The sequence below is a fragment of the Anabrus simplex genome, chromosome 9 (assembly GCF_040414725.1).
Source record: "Anabrus simplex isolate iqAnaSimp1 chromosome 9, ASM4041472v1, whole genome shotgun sequence".
NCBI classification, from domain to species: Eukaryota; Metazoa; Arthropoda; class Insecta; order Orthoptera; family Tettigoniidae; genus Anabrus; species Anabrus simplex.
Window position 1 is genome coordinate 30,755,081 of NC_090273.1, and position 21,627 is coordinate 30,776,707.

Genomic DNA, 21,627 nt, shown 5'->3' on the forward strand with positions numbered 1-21,627 from the left:
GGCATGGAGACAGGCTTACATCAAAGGATGGAAGTACGTGAGGGTGAAGAAGGGGAAGCTGTTCACATGAAATGAAGAGAAAACTACTCTGGTAAGATTTCTTTTAAGAAAGGACATTGAAAAAATCCAGTAACTGGCTGAAAGTATCAATATTTAATTTTACTGTAGTGTATCTTAAATTTAGTTACGGATCTTGATTACACTCATAGCTGAACTTTATTACTAGACTCAAAGGTCTACAATAATTGTGATGAATGGCTACAGATGACAAAGATACAGGAAAGTGAAATGTGTGTACTTCATATGAACATAAGATCAATTAGAAAATATTGGGATCAGATGGTTATAATATTAAGATACAGCTGGCCACTAGTAGATGTGCTACTATTCAGTGAAATAAATGTAAATAATGAAATGGAAATTAAGCCGTATGAGTTAGGATATAGTACGCATTATTCAATAAGAAACGTTTCTAGGGCTGGAGGAATAGTCATTTTGTCCAGGAAGGATTCATGTTTAAAGAAAAATTTATAACTAATCAGTTTGAAAATATATCAGGGGAAGTTTTCATTAATGGATCACTCTATGGGATCATTATGGCAGTATACAGACCACCTGAATATAATCTAAAGGATTTTGTGGAGGAGTTCGATCTTCATTTACAAAGTATGAATGCCAGAAACTTAATAATTATTGGGAACATGAACACAGATATACTGAAAGACAACAGAGTCACATCCTTGTACAATAATGTGTTAGCAGATCATCAGATAGTTTATTGCGTTAACAAGTTAACAATGAAAGGGTATGTAAATGTAAAACTAACACAATCCTGCAACGACCATGCATTGTTTAGGAAAGGGAAAAGTGTAAGAGATTCTGCTGTAATTCAGAATAAAGTTTCTGATTCTTATACAATAACTGTACAGATATCAAATGATACTAGGTGTAATAAATATGCTCCAAGTGAAAAAGTTATAGATAACATACAGGAAAGGGCGAGTAAATTCACGGTAAGAACAAAAATAGAAATTATTGGGGAAAAAATGAGAATGTGAGGTCAGATGATATATACATGAGGATTTGCAATGCAGTTAACAAGCCAACTAATGAGACGAAGGACACAAAAATAGATAAAAAAGAAAGGCACTCAATCGTGGCTGACGGGTGATATAATATAAAAAATCAAGAAAGGGACAGACTTTTCAAAAATTGGAAAAATGCATCAAATTTAAATCCAGAAAATAAGGAAAATTTAAGATTATATATAATAATGAGGAATGATAGCGTATATTAATAAAGCAAAAGGAAAGTATTACAGATTGCAGTTTGAAAATTGTACAGGGGACATGAAGAAAACGTGGGAAGTATTAAATGATGTGCTAAAGATTAAAAGGAAATTGACAATAGAAGAATAGGTAAGACACTATTTATGAAGGCAGGACTAACTGGAAAATATAGTTCATAACTTTTCAAAAGCATTTTCAGAACAGCTAGTACATGAATGTAGGGTACAACGAAGACGATTTCGCAATACAGAGAGACTTCATCATTTTACCTACCACTAGCAAGTACAGCAGATATAGCAAATATAATTGAAGGAATGTACAAAAAATCACCAGGCATGAAAAATTAACAGTTAAATATCTAAAAGATAAAACAGGTTTAATAACACCAGTAATACAGAAGCTAATCAATAAAATAATAGAGACAGGTATTTTCCCAAAGGATCTGAAGACTGTCATAGTGAGACCTATTTACAAGCGAGGTTCACATTTACGGTACGAACCTTATAGACAAATATATTCATCAAACTATAGGTAAAGTAATTGAAAGACGCATTGCTGATCACCCAATCTCGTATTTAGAAAAATGTCAAATTATTGATGAACAGCAATTTGCTTATCAAATACACAAGGGTACAAGTAATCTTCTCGGGGAATTCTCAAATTTGATCACTGGGAAGCTAAATCAAGGTATGCACATTGTATCTATATTTATTGATTTTCAAAGGCAACTGTTTCAATTTCTCATAAAAAATATTGCAGTTCTTAAGCAAAATTGGGGTAAGAGGAACAACACTAACAGTTTTTGAAAGATATCTGACTGACCGAACTTATAGGGTAAAAACTGATCATATATATGGAGAAATAATTTCTATTAACAGAGGAGTTCTACAAAGAAGTATCCTAGGACCCATTTTGTATATTATTTTTGTCAATGGTATAAGATCATATTTTTAAAAAATGTAAATATTTCATGTATGCAGATGATAAACTAATTGTATCAGTACATAAAAACCCAAAAGTGGCAGAGAAGCATTTCCTACCAGATCATCATCCACCTCAGTACTAAGCATTCCCATTCACCGTTCAACTGGCTACAGTAGATCATTTTTAATCGCCGCCAGCCGAATTTGGAATTCCATTCCTGATGAAATTAGAGCGTATCACACCACCCCCGCTTTAAGAAACTCTGTCAAACCTTAGGATTAGATCATGGCTAGGTTATTAGGTTAATTAAACATTAAATTGATACCTTAAGATATTATTGTAGATAATTTAGTGTATATTTAACTCTTCATGTAGGTGTATCTATGGTCGGACAGAATAGCAGGCTCCATAGCCTGAGTCCCGCCAGGTAAAAAAGACAATAAATAATAATAATAATAATAATAATAATAATAATAATAATAATAATAATAATAATAATATAGAATTGTAAATGAACATACACATGGAACAAGATTGAGGCATGTAAGCTATTCTTAGGTCATCAGGTACTACAACAAATATGGATCCAGAACAGTGAAAGTTGTACTTCTTAAATTTTTGAACAAGTTGTCCTCAGAATTGACACATTTAAAAAAAAAGGTATCAACTAAAACATGTGAAAATATGGATTGTAGATAATAAAATTACAGTTTAAATATTTGTTCATGAATGAAAAATATACCAAAGATTTACCGGCATCTATTTTGAATGATACTTTCAGTGAATGAGAAAAACTCACACCACAGGACAACATTACAATCTAATGTACAAGCGTTATTAATGTTGTAAACATTAAGGATTGCAACAATGTATACAAATGTGAAACAACTTCACCGGAAGATAAGCACATCAAGTGCTCTGCAGGTGTAAATAATTGCAAAGATAATGCATAATATTCTACTGCATACTTGCAAATGTATTCCAGATATGTTATAAAATAAATAAATAATAAATAAATAAATAAATAAATAAATGATTATTAATGTATATCAAACATTTAACTATCATAGGGTTGAGAGTGAAATTTAAAGAATGTCAAAGGATTAAATATTAATTTAAATGGTTCATTTCCCCCTAAAGAAATGAAGATTTATCGCGAATTTTAAGGACGGGGCAGCAGATAGAGGAACCTCAAGATGATCGCCTAAAAGCTAGTGTTCCGACTCCCACAATCTTCATCATCTAAACCAAAGACCAGACTCTGCCATAAGAAACGGACATCTTCATTTTAGCAGATGACCGCAACTTTACAATCCAATCGAAAAAAATTAATTTCAGCTATTTTAATTCTCCCATGACCTGCGATATTTGAGTATTATTAAGAAGAAACCGAGATGGAGCCCAATTCCTCAAACCACAAGCTTGCGCCTTGTCTCTCTAAAATAACCAGGCAGCAGGGGACATGGGAGGGAATTCTAACAGAACATTGCTCAACTCCCAAATGCGGAAGCTGTAAAGATCGAACTATGGACCGTCTCCTCGCAAGTAGCACTTCCCCAGTTATACTTATCTTCGGAGAACTGATGCATTTTACGCCTGAAACGTGGCATCCGGCAATGTAATGGTCAAAATGTATTGCTCTTATTTGTGTAGACGGTGTACCTACATTCATTTTATAAATTGCCATAGTATTTCCACTACTAGTTTCAACTTAACTGTAACCTCAGAGGACTTCAGACAATTGTAAAGTTATTATTATTATTATTATTATTATTATTATTATTATTATTATTATTATTATTATTATTATTATTATTATTATTTCCTTCTTTCGTTCCTTCCACCCTTCTTTCTTTCTTTCTTTCTTTCTTTCTTCGTTATACCCACACAAAGAACGCCTTTGAACTTGTTCGTTGGCCTGATGGTTTTCGCCTTCTTATTCCTTAAATGCGCAACATTATTTCTTTCAATTATTATGATTATCTTACCAAACTAATACATTGTACATAGAAAAATATTCTTAAAATATTTATGTCAAAATAAAAATTTTATTTTATTTATTTATTTTTATATGCATAACTGTACGATTACGGTAGCTACTGCCACACTTTAGAAGTAAACTCGTAAAGAACATATAACAAGCAAGTACATTTTCCTTTGCTCATACGCACTGCGCACTGTGCATTTAAGGGTTAACCTCACAAAATCTATTCATGAATGCACTATGTTGCATCATGCATTCTATGGACCACTTTCGATCAGTTTTACTTCTATATTTCTCCACGAATTTATATTTGGCTAATATTGTACTAGTTTCTTCTAGCCAGTTTATTTTGACTTTATTTCAGTTGATTACTTTAAATAATATTTTGACGAATCTATCGCTGTCCATTTTATAGATATAGCCACATAATTTCACGCGTCTCTTGCGTCATCAGTGAACCTGTCAGTTAATGAGTAGAGGTCCGCTGTTCTCCTCTTAATCCATATTCCATTTTTTCTCGTGCGACCATTCATTTTCTGGAGAATTTTCCTTTCTGTCTTTTCAATTTCTATCATTTTATAGTGACCTTTGAGGGATATGGTTTCTGAGCCGTATAAAGCTTCCGGCAGAACAACTGTCTTGTAGTATCGTAATTTTGCATTATGCGATATTATTATTATTATTATTATTATTATTATTATTATTATTATTATTATTATGTAAAGTAGTTCACTGACGAAACCCTTTGGACCAGCATGAAGAGAGAACTAGGAACGAATTGAAGAAAAAGGTTGAGAAAGTGAGAACCCTTATGTCAGCAACCCGCACAGCACAGGTCAATAACCTGTAGCTAAAAGAATGACAGCAACAACGTAGTAATTTAAATATACAGGGAAATGGCTCTTGAAGACCACTGGTGTGGAGGATGTGCTCGTTAACTAAACTAATAACCTACATCTTACACAAGAGTGTAACAAAAATAATTTATGAACGTTGTTTAAACTTTGTTTACGAGTCGCAGTGCTGAGAGATATTCAAGCACATACTTGAAACTTTAGCAGTAAACAGGAGCAATTCACTTGTCATTCTCATAGGAACGAAAAAGATCGGCCGACCCGTTCTGAATATACGGCAACTTTAATTCCTCTTAACATTTACCTTGAAGTTAAATTTCGATACAACACTTCACGAACGCTGGCATTTATGAAGCTCACTCGTATTCGTTCACTATTCATGTACAGTTTGACAAAAAGTACACTAGAGCTAATAATTTTAAAGACTTCTGCTCAAAAAAAATGCGTGGACAACATACATATTTATAAACTGAATCAGTCAGTGTTTAAAATGGGCATGTTACAAAGCAGATGTTTCCATAGAGAGAAAAGAATTACTTCAGTTGTATTAAACACTTCAATTTCTTATCTTAGCCATTTGTATGAATAAATAATCATGTTTGGAAATTGGGAATAACTGTCACTTGCATCAAATCATCATCATCATCATCATCGGCTTCTGAACGTAATGCCTTGTCTACTTAACCTTTGGTCTCTGTCCTCAGATCATCGTTCAATTTCACTGTGGAGATTCTGTGTCAGGTCTTGAAGGATTTCCTTTCCCTATTGTTCTCGGCCTTTTGCCGGATGATTTTTCCTTCCTTACAGATTTGTTAGAAGGGAATTATGTTGCAAGATGTGATCAATGAATTCAATTCAGTTTTCCTTCTGCATATCATTAGCGTCCGTTCTCTATACCCTTGAATTTCTTGCTAGATACATATCGAACGCTTCAAGCCGTTTCCAATCCTGGTCTCCTATTTTACAAGGTTAACATCCATAAAATAGCACATTCCGTAGAAAAAGACACCAAATATTCCTTTATAATTCCAAAATCAAATTTTGATAGATCAAAATATTTATCTTATTACTAAACGCCTGTATAGAAAGCACTATGCGCCTTCTGATCTCTTTGCTGTACCTGTTGTCATTGGTGATTAGACTACCTAGATAAGAGAAAATGGTGACTTGTTCCATTACCTTGTCAGTAAGCTTTATCACAACAAATATCTTGGTCTTCATAAATTCAAGCGTATGAGATGAAACCATTCACAAAGTCATTAACAGTAACTTTTCCGAGAAGACTGTTTCGGTATACAAGTTTTCCGTATCCCGCGATTTTAAATCGTACTCTTACTTAAAGATCTTGGCGAGTTGAAACAGCTTGTTACAGTGAACGGTTGTAATAGGCTTGGCGCCTAAGTTTATGCAAATCTGATAGCAGAACTATTGTCCTGGCTAGAGTGCATTTATTACTTTTTTCTTAAGTTTGTATTCTAACCTATAAATGCCTAGCATCCTGGCTCTAATCATCATGCTACAAGCCGAGGGAGATCTTTTTTAACACTTGTTCTGATGGGGTGAGTTTTTGTTATCTGTTTTTCAATATGATTATTCATTCATCAAATTTCTTGCGTTTTCTACAAATGTACAGGAACTGTTCGACTGCGATCCCGCTCTCGTTTACCAGCACATGGATTGCAGGAAGAAAGGCAACCCTTGTGAAGCTCGCCCTGTATATACCACTGTAGATGTTCTGTGCAGATAGCCACTGAGCAACAAATATCAAATGCAGAGTGATCTAAATATCCGTTAACATTTGACGATGCAATACTTCACAGAATATTGGAGGTAGAGAGGTAATAATTGACACACATGATTGCCATGACATGGGGTTTTATTGACACCAAAATAAAGTAAAGTAAGGCTTCACCAATAGTGCCTCTCCTGATAACGTCAGCATGCCGTGATTGTAGGCGCATCTGACGCCCTCTCTCACGACAAATCCTTTTATACCGTACACGGGTCTCATGCGGCATCACTGACGTGTTGCTGTCCAGTGCCATCTGTTGACCTGTTTGTAGAATCGTTGTTGGTGTCAATAGAACACCATGTCATGTCAAGCATGTGTGGCCATTTGTACCTGACATGTTGCTGCCCAGCGCCGTCTGTTGGTCTTTTTCGTACCGTACTTTATTTTGGTACCAATGCAACTCTATGCCATGCCAATCATGTGTGTCAATTATTACCTCCTATCTCCAATATTCCGTGAAGCATTCCATCGTCAAATGTTAATAGATTTTTAGGTCACCCTGTATATTATATTTCATGAATTTCCGACGGGAGGCACTAAAATCGTATTTTAAAACGATGCTGCAGATATGCTACACCGTGCATTTAAGGGTTAAGAATAGATAGAAACCATATTATTTCCAGGAAGACAAATTGGGGTAAAGGTATGTAACCAGGCAAGCTTACTTGACTGCTAAGGGCTAAACATTCACTGGCGTAACGTCACCAGATATCAAGGGAAATTCTCACAGGAGCAGAGAGAGATTTGACATGAACATTTGTAGTGCGGTTAGGGGCATCGTCCACCTGTACATCTGTAAGTAGATTGTATTGTACTTACAACTAAGTGACACATTCGCAGGGGACAGACAGACTGCCCACACGGTGACCCGCTTACCTGCCAACAGACAACACAATGCACAATTAGGGAAATGCTTCATAGCAACATTGCAATAAGGAATAAGCATGTGGAAAGGAGTTTACTTCAAATGGAATACTCATATCACCCACTTATTTCATGCATGCTGTAAAAATATCAATCATTAATTACAGGAATAATAATAGTACATTAAAGAAATCAGGCAAAAGTTGGCCATTCAAATAAACGGGGATCGTTATTAAGCTTCATAAGTAATACATTATATCTTCCAGTAAAGATGTAGCAATGTCATTCGACTAGATTTGGTTTGAAGGCCACTGGAATAAGCTTCTCAACGCAAATAGCAAACTGGACTCATATAAATGAACTAATTTTCTTATTCTTATTCTTATCCTTGGAATGTTGGCCACTTATTTGAGGTAGGGTCTACAAATGTTAATTAGGTCCAGTTTTACGGCCAAAATCCCTTCCTAACACCCACCCTACTTGGAGTTATGTATGCACTATTACGTGTTCTTGTGGTAATTCGCACTGTCATGTGCTGTATACAAATGAAAGTTTGTATTAAAATGAACATAAATACCTAGTTCCCAAGCTAGAGGAATTAACCACTCGCAGTTAAAATCCCCGGCCGAGCCGGAAATCGAACCCGGGGCTCTCTGAGATGAAGACTATTACGCTGACCATTCAGCCAAAGAGCTAGGCAGATGGAAACTGAACAAATCCATCTGTGGATCACTGGTAGGGTGCCAATCTCAAAATCACGTCTTCGAACCCAGCATAAGCAGTCGGAGTTTTGAAGTGTGGAGATGAGTCAATACGGCACTCGATGCTGTGCATGTAAAAAAGATCTCCGCTCACAAACACTTTATGTTCGCCCGATAATATTAATTGAAACTCAGCCACAGTTTTCCCGAGGGGATCTACTACTCTGCTGTTTGACGAAATAAAATGGAATGTCGAAACTGACACGCAGGCAACCTAGATGGCATCAGATCAGAATGCCTACAAAGGGCTATCCGATTAATTGTATTCATACATTCTTCATTCATTAGTTGATGTATCGGCCAACTTCGGACCACGTCATTTCACCTGGCTACTTTTGACTTTGATGTTTTTACCGGGCGAGTTGATCGTGTGATTAGGGCCGCGCAGCTGTTTACTAGCATCCGAGAGATAGCGGGTTTGAACCCCACTGTTGGCAGCCCTGAAGATGATTTTCCGTGGTTTCCCATTTTCACACCAGGCAAATGCTAGGCCACGGCCGCTTCCTTCCCACTCCTAGGCCTTTCTTATCCCATCGTCGCCATAAAACCTATTTGTGTCCGTGCGACGTAAAGCAAATAGCAGTAATAGTAGACTTTGATGTCTGCCCAGTACTTCCGCATGCGTTCTCCGTGTCGTTCTTTCCTCTCCTGTGTCCATGCCTTTCAAGTTCTTTATTTTGATTTGTCAGGGAAACACTGGAATCCTTGAAGTTTCTACTGAAGTAGGACACGTTCCTGGATGTCATTATGTGTGATTTCCACTTCTTCAAGTTCTCTATCCACCTCAATGAATCAAGCCCCTTTGGTTTAATTCTTCTGATAGAAGGTAATGATGCAGTTGGTCAGTCTTGTTGGTTGCATTCGTGTCACACGCCCATAAATGGTAATTCTTCTTTTCCGGATGGTATCGGTAATATTCTCTACGTGGGTGTATAGTTCGTCGTTATGCCGACTTCTGTACTCCCCATTGACTTTGAAGGGACCTAAGATCCTTCGCAAAAGTGTATTATTAATAATACCTTTCGAGAAGACTAAATTCATGACCAATATTAGAGATTCACCCACAACGCTAAAAGAAAAATAAACAAGGTTAATTAAGAAGCAAAGGTATCAAGAGCAATAAAAGAGGAACTAGCATACCCACTGACTAAAGACATGTCTACAATACGAACAATATCTCAAGGAAAACAAAAATCAAACACCACAGCACAGTAATCAAACTAGAGAGTCTGTATGCCACAGAATACATGTTCTCTATGAAAACTAGTGAGACAGAAGAAATGAAATGAAAATATTGAGGAAAATTTGGGGACAATTGAAAACGGAGGAATGGGTTTGTACATAGGAGGATTAAAGTTTTACACAAGGATTAAAAAATAAAAGGATGCCAGACACCAAAACAAACGGGGGAATTAAAATGTTTTTGTTCACGCATTGATGATAGATAATATTAGATTGATAAAATGTATGTTTAACCACGTTTACAAGATAAAGAATGGCCACCAGTGTACAAAAGAGGAAATGACAGAGATTGTAATAACAGATGATACGATATAATACAACTTTCAGAAGATTGATACACAATTTCATAGGTTTCCAGAAGAAGGACGACGGGTAATGGCATCTGGACACTAGAGAGAGGAGGAAACAGCAAAGTAAAAGGATGAAGAACTATTGAAAGTCAATGAAAGAAGGATAGGATGAATGCACAGTGTTATTTTCCGTAATCCTTTGATGGCCACATTCAAAAAGAAGTCCGGCTCCATGGCTAAATGGTTAGCGCGCTGGCCTTTGGTCAGAGGGGTCCCGGGTTCGATTCCCGGCAAGATCGGGAATTTTAACCATCATTTATTAATTTCGCTGGCACAGGGGATGGGTGTATGTGTCGTCTTCATCATCATTTCATCCTCATCACGACACGCAGGTCAAAAGACCTGCACCTGGCGAGCCGAAGCCATATGACATTTCATTCAAAAAAGAAGAAAACAAGAATACGAATTACTTTATTATACAAGAAATAACTCACATGGGCATTACAAGCAAGAATCATCAGTTGCAATAATTTGATATCTCAGACATATTACAACATCTGCCTTCCATAAAGTACTGTTCCATAACGGACACTGATATATCACAAGGGATGTCCACTATCCACAGGCCAAGGATATGGAAGTCGCACGGCAATTAGAACAGGGCTATACGGAGGATTGTCCGTTGAAAAAACAGACATTGAAAGGTCAGAGATTCTACTTTTTCAATGAAGTCATGGACAATGTTCGTAACAGATTCCAGTCTCAGCCAAAGGATTTCCCATTTGAAAAACAGTGCGACAGGTGTTCGTGCAACTTTTGAGATTACTTTTGAAACGAACCGTGTTTACTTCATTCTACAGCACCTGTTCCGTTCTCATTTGATTCCAGTCTGATGTATCATGAAGGCAGCAGGTGCACATTTTCGTTTTCAGGGAGCTGTACTCATATATTCCGTAATGTAACCATTTCCGAATGTGAGTGCATAACCTTGCTAATCCTGAATCACCAAATGCTTTCCGGGTCGTTAACAGAATTAGCTGCAATGAACTAGGAATTGCCTCCGACATCACACACCTCTCGCTTGGGATTCGAACTCGTGTGACATCATGATAAATGATCTACATATGAATCGCATCCCTCCATTCAAATGGGAAGGGAAGAGGGTAATTCCCTTTAATTGTTCGTTTTAGTGGTCTCCAGTACAACGCTATGACCGATCTGTACCAATGAACACACCGTTCCGTGCCATGTACCAAGAACTGACACAGGTGAGTTGTAGCAACGTTAGAGTTTTAGAATCTTTCTCTGCAACGTATAGTGCTCACACATGAATGAATGAATGAATGAATGAATGAATGAATGAATGAATGAATGAATGAATCAATCAATCAATCAATCAATCAATCAATCAACCAATCAATCAATCAATCAATCAATCAATCAATCAATCAATCAATCAATCAATCAATCAATTCAATTCAATTCAATTAAATCCAATCCAATCCAATCCAATCAATCAATCAATCAATCAATCAATCAATCAATCAATCAATCAAGCAATCAATCAATCAATCAATCAATCAATCAATCAATCAATCAATCAATCAATCAATCAATCAATCAATCAATCAATCAATTCAATCAATTCAATCCAATCCAATCAATCAATGAATCAATCAATCAATCAAACAAACAAATCAAACAAATCAATCAATCAATCAGTCTGCGTTAAGGGCAGTCGCCCAGGTGGCAGATTCCATCTCAGTTGTTTTCCTAATTTAATCGTTTCAAAGAAGTTCAAAAATTATTCCGATCCCTATTTCCTCTTCCTATGAACAAATATTTGGGCCAAGTTGTTTTCTTAAATTCCAACTTTTGCATGCAATTATGATTTTTCCCCCTTTAAACGTTACGCTTACTAATGTCATTCCATGTCATCTCTCTACTGACAGCTCGGAACATATGATTAGTCGAACAGATTTTCTCGAGTATCTTAATCTCTGAGACATACGTAGGCAAGTCAGTAAGTATCTGGAATTTTGTTCTGATTGTTTTTAGATTGGCTCTGTGGCGTTATGTGCTCACCAACCGCTAGATGGCAACGTTGTCTACGACTGTGGTAGGTTTCAGCGTCATCAGATCAGTACAGCTTGCGCTGCTGCGATGTAAAGATGGCCGCGCCACTTTCTGTTTGCACCAAGGAAGAATAGCGTTGCGTAATCAATTTTTATTTAAGTTTTGAGGGTGTATCAGGAATGGAAATTCATAGAAGAGTTTCAGTGCAATATGAGGACAATGTCTTGCCACAGCGAAGTGTTTACCAGTGTAATGAACAGTTCAAAAGTGGTCGCACGAGAGTACAAGATGAGGTAAGTTCCGTACGTCCATCTGCAGCCGACCATCTGATCCTGAATAACTGAGGAGTGACTGCTGATGACGTGGAAATCCATATGCACATTAGCTATCGTTTTGCATATGAAATCATGCCTAACAGGCTTAACATTCACAAAGCAACAAAACAACTCAATGAACAGCAGAAGCGCAATCCTGTGAGAATCTGCCAGAACCTATTGGATCGTCATGCTAACGAACGTGAAACGTTGCTTACACGGATCATCACTGGAGATGGAACATGGGCTCACCACTTCGAACCAGAGAGCAAACGTCAGAGTATGGGATGGAAGCATCCGCTGTGGCTAAACATTGTCCCCGTATTTTGCTGAAAGTCTTCTATGAATTTCCGCTCCAGGTACACCCTCAGACCACAAAAAAAAAAAAAAAAAAAAAAAAAACGGATTACGGAACGCTGTTCTTTGGTGCATACAGAAAGTGGTGCGTCCATCTTTCCGTCGCAACAGCGCAAGCTGTACTGATCTGATAACGCTGAAACCTACCATAGACGTAGACAGCGGTGGCATCTAGCGGCTGGTGAGCACACAACGCCATACAACCAACAATAGTCCTTGTTATTTTCTTTCACTGAGTGGACAGTCCGCCTCCGTAGCGCAACGGTTAGTGTTATTAGCACTGGGCGAGTTGGCCGTGCGGTTAGGGCCGCGCAGCTGTGAGATTGCATCCGGGATATAGTGGGTTCGAACCCACTGTCGGCAGCCCTGAAGATGGTTTTCCGCGGTTTCCCATTTTCCACCAGGAAAATGCTGGGGCTGTACCTTAGTGAAGGCCACGTCCGCTTCCTTCCCATTCCTAGGCCTTTCCTATACCATCGTCGCCATAAGACCTATCTGTGTCGGTGCGACGTAAAGGAAATAACAAACAAATAGCTACCGTCCTCGGGGGCCCGGGTTCGATTACCGGTACTCCCAGAAATTTAAGACTGGCAAGAGACCTGGTATGTATTTAAAATGGTACATGCAGCTCGCCTCCATTGGGGGGTGTACCCGGAAAGGGATGCACCACCTCAGCATGGGGACACGGGTTTCATTTTACTGACTGGACTAGGCCTACCACCTTACAAAATATTTTATCATCCCCCGGTAAATTTATTTCCCAGTAATATCCTATTAGGTTATTCCCCTCATCCACCAAGTAGCCCTCATTTTGATGTTTCATGTGGAGCTGACACGCTATCCTGAGAATTGTACATCGTCCCTTCTTCTTTAGCTTCAACCAATAATATCTGCCCCCATATATTTACATATTGTTCTCACTTTGCTGTTTGTAGAACACGTTGGCAGTCCGATAGTTATTCAGGCAAATTTTGCTAAAGATCACATCCAATGCTACAATTAATTATCTGCTCACTTAATTTGTGCTCCATGTAATAATTCAGTTTTAACTACTGAACAGAATACACTTGTCTGAACTTTATATACGATGTTTGACATTTTTAATTACAATATTATATCTTTGCTTCATACTCCATCATAAAATGCATTCTATTTTATATGCAGAAATTAGTTGCAACGTTGTACGAATTACCTCAGATATCTACCGCAGAATTAAACAGTATCGGGTAGGATGATGACGATGATAAAATGTATAAAAGGCACTCATCCATTTCTAAATGAAATGGCACTAGAGCACTCTGCTTTAATTGCACAAAGCAGCTGACTCTCAGATTTCTAGCCAACTAATTAATCTTGTTCGTTTCTATTAATTAACGAGGAAAGGTTTTGGCAATTAAACCAGAGACTTTGTTTGTGTATTTCAATATAAATTTTGAAATCTATTAGAGCGTCTACAGTAAACAATGTCCAGGAGGAAAGGAATATTGCTCGTTACGGAAAATATTTGCTGTTGCATAATGTTGACTGATAAGATTATATGCGAGCTGGTTCAGAAATAATGAGCTATGTGAGTGTTTGTCTGTCTGTGTGTGTGAGCGAGAGATGTCCGTTTATTTTCACCTAATGAGAAAGGAACACCACACTGTTTCCGCATAGGACGCTCTAAAACAAATGATGCTCCATAAAGTTAATTAAATATTCTATTCGTTGCCCGAGAACCTGTTAAATGAAATCTAGAGCTTTTATAAATGATAAAGGAAGCCGGTGCTTATGTTTATGTTTGTAATGAACATTTCACTCCACAGGGAGAACATCATCAGATGATTTTTTTCTCTGACAGATACGACTAAGTATGGTATTTATTGATGAACAACACAGGCGTTTAGCCCCAATACATGTTCACAATAGAGTTCTACCTAAGCCACCACTCTCCACCACATACAAAATAAAATGAAATGAACAATAAAACAAAAAGACCTAACGCCACGGTTCTATACCAGAACCAGCTCCATCAACACCAGTATTGCCATTCCCAAACTATCTTACCTCCTCCGCCTGTTGTATATTTACATTCTACTGCTGGTGTTGCAACTTTCTGCTTGTTATCACTCACACGTACCCACTCATCACGCAACCTTCTTACTTCAGCATTTTCATCACCTCTATTGTTCCCTGACCTACTCCAAAATAAGCTACAACAGCAACATTACACGATTGCATACCAAACCAGCCATAACACTAACATTGCATTCAATCTTTCAGATTCCACCTCCTATAGTAAGAGGCTAAATAATAACAACAATATTCCGTCATTGCATTCCAATCCATCCTACCACAGCTTTTACCAATCCGCGTTAACATTGCTTCATTTCATTTCATTCCGCCATAACACTCCATAATAAAATTACCTCTCCATCTCCAAAAATTTCGGCAATGAATAACAAGTACCAATCACGCATATACCAACACCTCTCCAGCATCATATTTCTTCATCCTAGATACGACTAAGTACTGTTCTACTGATTATAATAAATATCTGTGATACTAGTCATTTTATCTCTCGTTGAGGGGTTGCTTTTAAGAGTAACAACAGCAATGCGATCCAGTGGAGAGGATTAGCAACAGGATATACACAATACCTCGCAGGCCAGTGGCGGCGGTAAGAAGTCCGCAGACACCGCGGGGCGTGGGGCTCATGGCTTGTGAGGGGTACATGACTGTTTCATAATTCAGTAGCTGAAGAGTGATTTTTACATATTGATAAAGCTACAGCACACAACACATTATTATTTGTATTACAGAGGGTTATTCCAAACTTTGGCCATCGTATTGCAAAGCTTCTTTCATCAATAGGAGTACGGTAGTTGTTTCTGAAAGAAGGTGAGTTTCCCAACCTGTTCCAATAATAACCATCCCTTGCTGCCACTCACGACAATCAACAAGGCTTTTGAAGTAATTAGCCAGTTCGGAGAACCCAGTAGTCAGGGAAGATGTGGTAACAAAAACATGCTCCGTATCTAAACTCTAAATACCGAAGTTCGGAGCCTGTTTATAACTGCCGGCGGTGAGTGTAGCTAAGTAGGCCTACGATGCACTGCTGAGTTGTAAATTGTTTGGTCCTAGGAACGAGATATTTACTAATACTGTGACGTCTGTTAGGTCATTAGCCCATAGGCTGGTTGGATCCTCAAATAGCACCACCAAAGGTTATGCGGTTATAAGGAAACAGGAAAAACCAATGGCAGCACCAAAATGAGGCGTACTAGGCAAGACGAGGAGTGAGGTAGTTTGCCATTGCTTTCCTCACTGGGTCAGAAAGTGCTATTGCAGCACGACTGACCCTATGAGCAACACCTTTCATAACACTCGGATGCACTAGTCGTGCTCTGAATGTCATTACTCAGCACCACCCATACCCCAGCAGCTTCCATATTGTCACAGCCATGGATGAGACTGGGACTTCGGTGGAAGCTATACTTTACTCTGGCCTGTGCTAAGACATGGATACAAAAGTACTGTATCCATCAAGAAATTGCAGCAGGATATTGTGACGGTCAGCGTGTTTTGGAAACTATAATTGGAATATGCATTTCACGTGTGTGTGTTTGTGTGTGTGTTCGTACCATATAAGTTAATTATTTTAATTTCTTCGGATTTGAAAACTAAATTGTTTAACTTCTTCTTCTTCTTCTTCTTCGTCTTCTTCTTCTTCTTATTATTATTATTATTATTATTACGCTTTTAAGGCAGTATTGGACCACTGTAGTCAATTTATTTCCGGTGTTTTATGATGTTTTATGGTTTTTTCATTTCTGTTCTTTCAGTATTTCTTCATTTCATCGGATCTTCGTTTTCGTTCTTCTTCTAAAATACCCTTTTAGTTGTTTTTCTTTCAATTTTTTGTAGGAATATAATTTTACTATTCTTCAATTTATTTACTTCGTTTGATTTATTCTTTTAATCCTCCAGTGTTCTGTCTAATTATTTTATGTCTTCTTTTACTTGTTTTATCCAGTTAGGTTGTATATTTTTCCAAAGCTTCTCCAAAATTCTGCTTATTATTATTATTATTATTATTATTATTATTATTATTATTATTATTATTATTATTATTATTATTATTATTATTATTATTATTATTATTATTATTATTATCGTCGTTGCTGTTCATCTTAATAATATACAACCTTGTACTTCAAAATAAACTTGCAACGTTCCTTATCAGGAAAGGAGGGGTCCATTTTCAACTATTGCGGCGTGGGTGGTGGGGGGGGGGGTGGCGAGCTTCTTAGCGCCGCTACCGGTTCCAGCTAACAACTGGCAATCACTATTATGTTATTGCTGAAGGTAATTAGGATACCATAGGCCAAGTCATTTTCTCTGCGTTCAGCTTGGTGATATCAGAACATTCGTAGCCTACACTTCGAACTACTTAGTTTATTATTACTTTTGATATAACTATGTCTTACAGCTGAGGGTCGTCCTGTAACGAAGTAGTGTCATGAAGAAGAACTTGTGACACTATGTTACCTAGCAACAATACTTTGAGAGCTGCACAGGCCATGGATCTATACATCATGGCCATCCACCAGTTCTTCGCATCACATCATCGTGTCATATGTTTTATTGAAAGACATATTAGCTTTGTTCGTACAGCGAAAATGTGGTATTCTGACTGCTAGTCTGCTGTTCTTGCAGGCGAGGATTCCAGTTTCGTACAGTTCTAGAAAAGTGAACAAAGTTTGGGGATTGTTTTCGGATGTCTAATGATGCATGCGCATCAGCCCCCGTCGCACGTGGTTCACAAAGCACAGATCCTTGTAAATAAATTAGTTCCGTGTTTTTCTTGAAAATAACATACCTTGACGGTGGTATTCATAAATAAATTCTTAATTAAATGTAGCAATTGTGCATTCTATTTAGTAAACATACATGAACGGTTATTTTGCACCTAGTACATATTCTTAATTTAAAACAATATCATGATAAAATACTTGTGAACTGTCAATGTAAGTAAGTCTAGGTTTTTTAGACAAACTAGGTACATTTTAATGATCTGTTAGTCTATACTTACGGACAGGGTGGTAACTAATCACGAATATCACAGATCGTTGACGATATAAAAACTATATATTTTCAGATGTTAGACATTAGTTTTATGAGTGACTCCAATAAATCTTCAACTGATGAAGACAATCGAGATTTATTTGATATTAATCATCTGAATAGAGCAAGGCTGAAGAATGAAGATAATTGCATTGTAAATACATATTCATTCATTCTTTCATCGTATTATTGTCACTGATTGAGCTATAAATACCTAATATCCTGTACAAATCCGTATGACTGACATACGGTGTAATAGAGACTTCAAAATAAGTCTTTTTTTTCGTACCTTGCAATATTTATGATAAAAATATAATGTAAAGTGATATACAACCTCAACCAATCAATCAAACCTCAATCAAATCCAAAGACTTTTATATTATATCAAATTAATTTATTATTGGTGGTGGTGATTATTTTATCTCCCACAGTTATTCTGTAATTCAGAAAAGATTGTACACATTTTCTATTATTGGTTCATAGGTTATGTTATTACAATTGTAAAGGTTTATATGGGTAGCCCTGTTCCTTAGCAAGCATGCAAGCAAGCCAGAAAGAAAGAAAGAAAGAAAGAAAGAAAGAAAGAAAGAAAGAAAGAAAGAAGGAAAGCACCGAGTGAATTGGCCGTGCTGTTAGGGTTGCGCAGCTGTGAGCTTGCATTCGGCAGACAGTGAGTTCGAACCCTACAGTCGGCAACCCTGAATATGATTTTTCGTGGTTTCCCATTTTCACACTTGGCGCTGTACCTTAATTAACACCACTGCCGCTTTCTTCCGACTCGTAGCCTTTTCATCGTCATAAGACCTATTTCTGTCGGTGCGACGAAAGGCAACTTGTGAACAAAAAAGTGTTAGTAAGTACGTGAATATGTATGCAAGTAATCAAGTAATTAAGTAAGCAAGTACGTAAATAAGTAAGTGTGTTTGTTTGTTTGTTAGTTTCTTTTTTTGTTTCTTCGTTCGTTTGCTCACTACTCAACCTGAAGGTTGGGTATATCCTCAACAGCCTCACCACGAGCTATCAGAGATATCTGGGCATCATTGAAGAAGTATGCTAAGGAAATGGAGAACGAGGTAGTTTTCGATTCCCTTACGTTCAGTACCTGCTTCTGAGCGGGACACTTGAATGCCTGGACCGGCCATTTTAATGCCCGGCCCTCTAGACGTGCATCACTTAATACAACTTACATTTACTCCTAAACTAAAAGTGTTAGAAAAATGATACTTTGTGCTTACCTGTAGCAAATATTTAAGGTGTGATATATGATGTGACAGGTTTCAAAATACGTCTAATTTTATACAGCCTATCTATATTTTCGGCATAACGATTACTGTCACTGAAGTGAAGAAATGAATATGAAGGAAGCGTATTCGGAACATTGTTTTAGAAGATATCGTAGTATGAATAACAGGGTCTTCGGTCCAGTACATTTTTATATCAGGATTTTGGACTAATCGGTTTTCACGATTGCATGATCGAATTCTTTGAGAAAGGCCGGGGTGCCGCACTTATCACTTGACTCGCGTAAAGATTGGTCTGCTCACACATACTGATAAAATTCGTCATTCATGAAAATACTCACGTAACTCAAAATATCCTGCTTATTTTCTATTTGAACGTTTATACCTGAATTCTCTGTAAATGGTGGAACGGGTGGACAGTAACTAGAATGATATGTATCAGGCACTTCACTTTTCTCTATAGGCCTATCGGATTCGGGAATCGCAATTTCCTCACCACTCTCACTTTCACTACCTGAGTCTATTTCAGGAATAAGTTCATCACCAGAATAATCATTGTGAACAATATCTATTTAATCTTCCGTAAGAAACTTTGTATTATAAGCCATTATACTACACTCGGTAAGGACGACACGCACTGCATTGGAATCTCAAGTACCGACTTGACGCGCGAGGAAGTTCTGAGATTTTCCAGCTAAAACTGCTGAGATAAACATGAGCCCACTCAACGCGAGGGTTATCTTAACAAGTTCAACCAACTTCCTGCTACAACCAGTAACGCTGACTAAGGTGTAAGAATGCATAGATGACGAATATAAACAGCATTGCTTCGCGCGGAACATTAAACGTCTTACGCCGTCCACGGTCCGCAATGAGTTAAATTCCGAGACCCATCATGCAGTGAGGTCAAAATGGCGCCAGACAGTGAATGTAAACATGTGTTTACGTATGGGCCTTTGTATACGTGTGTTTCGTAAAAATAGACGTGTGAAGCATTTTTGAAATAGCGTATGGCTTTTTGTGTCGGGAGGTCCGAGGACAAGTTTGGCTCGCCAGATGCAGGTCTTTTGATTTGACTCCCGTAGGCGACCTGCGCGTCGTGATGAGGATGAAATGATGATGAGGACGACACATACACCCAGCCCCCGTGCCAGCGAAATTAACCAATTAAGGTTAAAATTCCTAACCCTGCCGGGAATCGAACCCAGGACCCCTGTGACCAAAGGCCAGCACGCTAACCATTGAGCCATTGAGCCGGACGATGCATTTATAAATACGGTGTGCGTGGAGTATGTTAGTTATTGTTGTCCTTTGAGGGGCGGAACAGTGTAGTGATCAGCCACTAAACAATGTATACCGGTATTTTACATCACAAAACAATTTATAAGTCACGGCATAACCTGTTATTTTCAATAGCGTTGTAAGCTATCAGGATGAATGCAGAATACTTAGATGATGATCACCTAGAGTCTGCTTTGGAGGAGATATTAGCTGTTCCTTCTGTCAGTGAAGATGCTATAGACTCTTCAAATGATGACGATGACTATGGTGATGACAGCGAGAGCGAAAATTACCATATTACTGTGTCTGATGATCAACTCCCGACATCATCTGCATCTGTAGGAAACTATATTCATCAGCTTCCAACGAAAAGGCGTGTTCCAGTGAGGATGATCCAACCCATCTACATCAACTGCATCTGTAAGAAACTACAGGCGGGCTGCTACCATACGACGATCAAGTGACATCAATTCTCTCCGATACAGTGCAAAGTACAGACATCCCATATGGAAGATGATGATCACTGAATGTTCAGATAATGATATAAACTAAACTGGAGTAACAACATTGTAAGGAGATACAATGTGTTTACAAACTCCCTTTCAGTTATTCAGCTTCTTCTTTGATGATGATCTTTTAGAAAAAAAAATTGTCATGTGACTAATAAGTACAGTATACAAGTAGATTCCAACAAACCTTTTGTCCTAACGTAGGGAGAAATAAGAAAGTACATAGTTATCTGCATACTTATGTCCATAGTTAGAGTTCCCAGTGTGAGAGACTATTGGAAAGACGTAATAGGCAACACAACCGTTAAGGAAGCAATGTCTGTCAACAAATTTGGAAAAACGAGGCATTTCCTTAATTTTGATGATAATGATTTAGCAATTCCTTCAGGTGAACCTAGACATGACAGACTACATAAAATAAGGCCAATTGTCGATCATCTAAATAAGAAATTTTCTACTGTTCCTACGGAGGAGTCCTTGTTGATGAAAAAATGTGTTAAACTAAAGCAAAGCACTTCCTGTAGCAGTACCTTAGCCCCACAAATGGGGATACAAAATGTTCATCATCTGTGGTGTTAGTGACTTCGCCTATAGAGTGGGGATAAATAGTGGTTTGGAGAATGATGCCCTTCTTAGAGCTGAACTAGGAGAACCTGACTTAGGTGCCAGCTCCAGTATTTTCATTAGGCTATAAAGAATTATTTCGAACGGTTGTCATCACAAACTGTACTTCGATAATTATT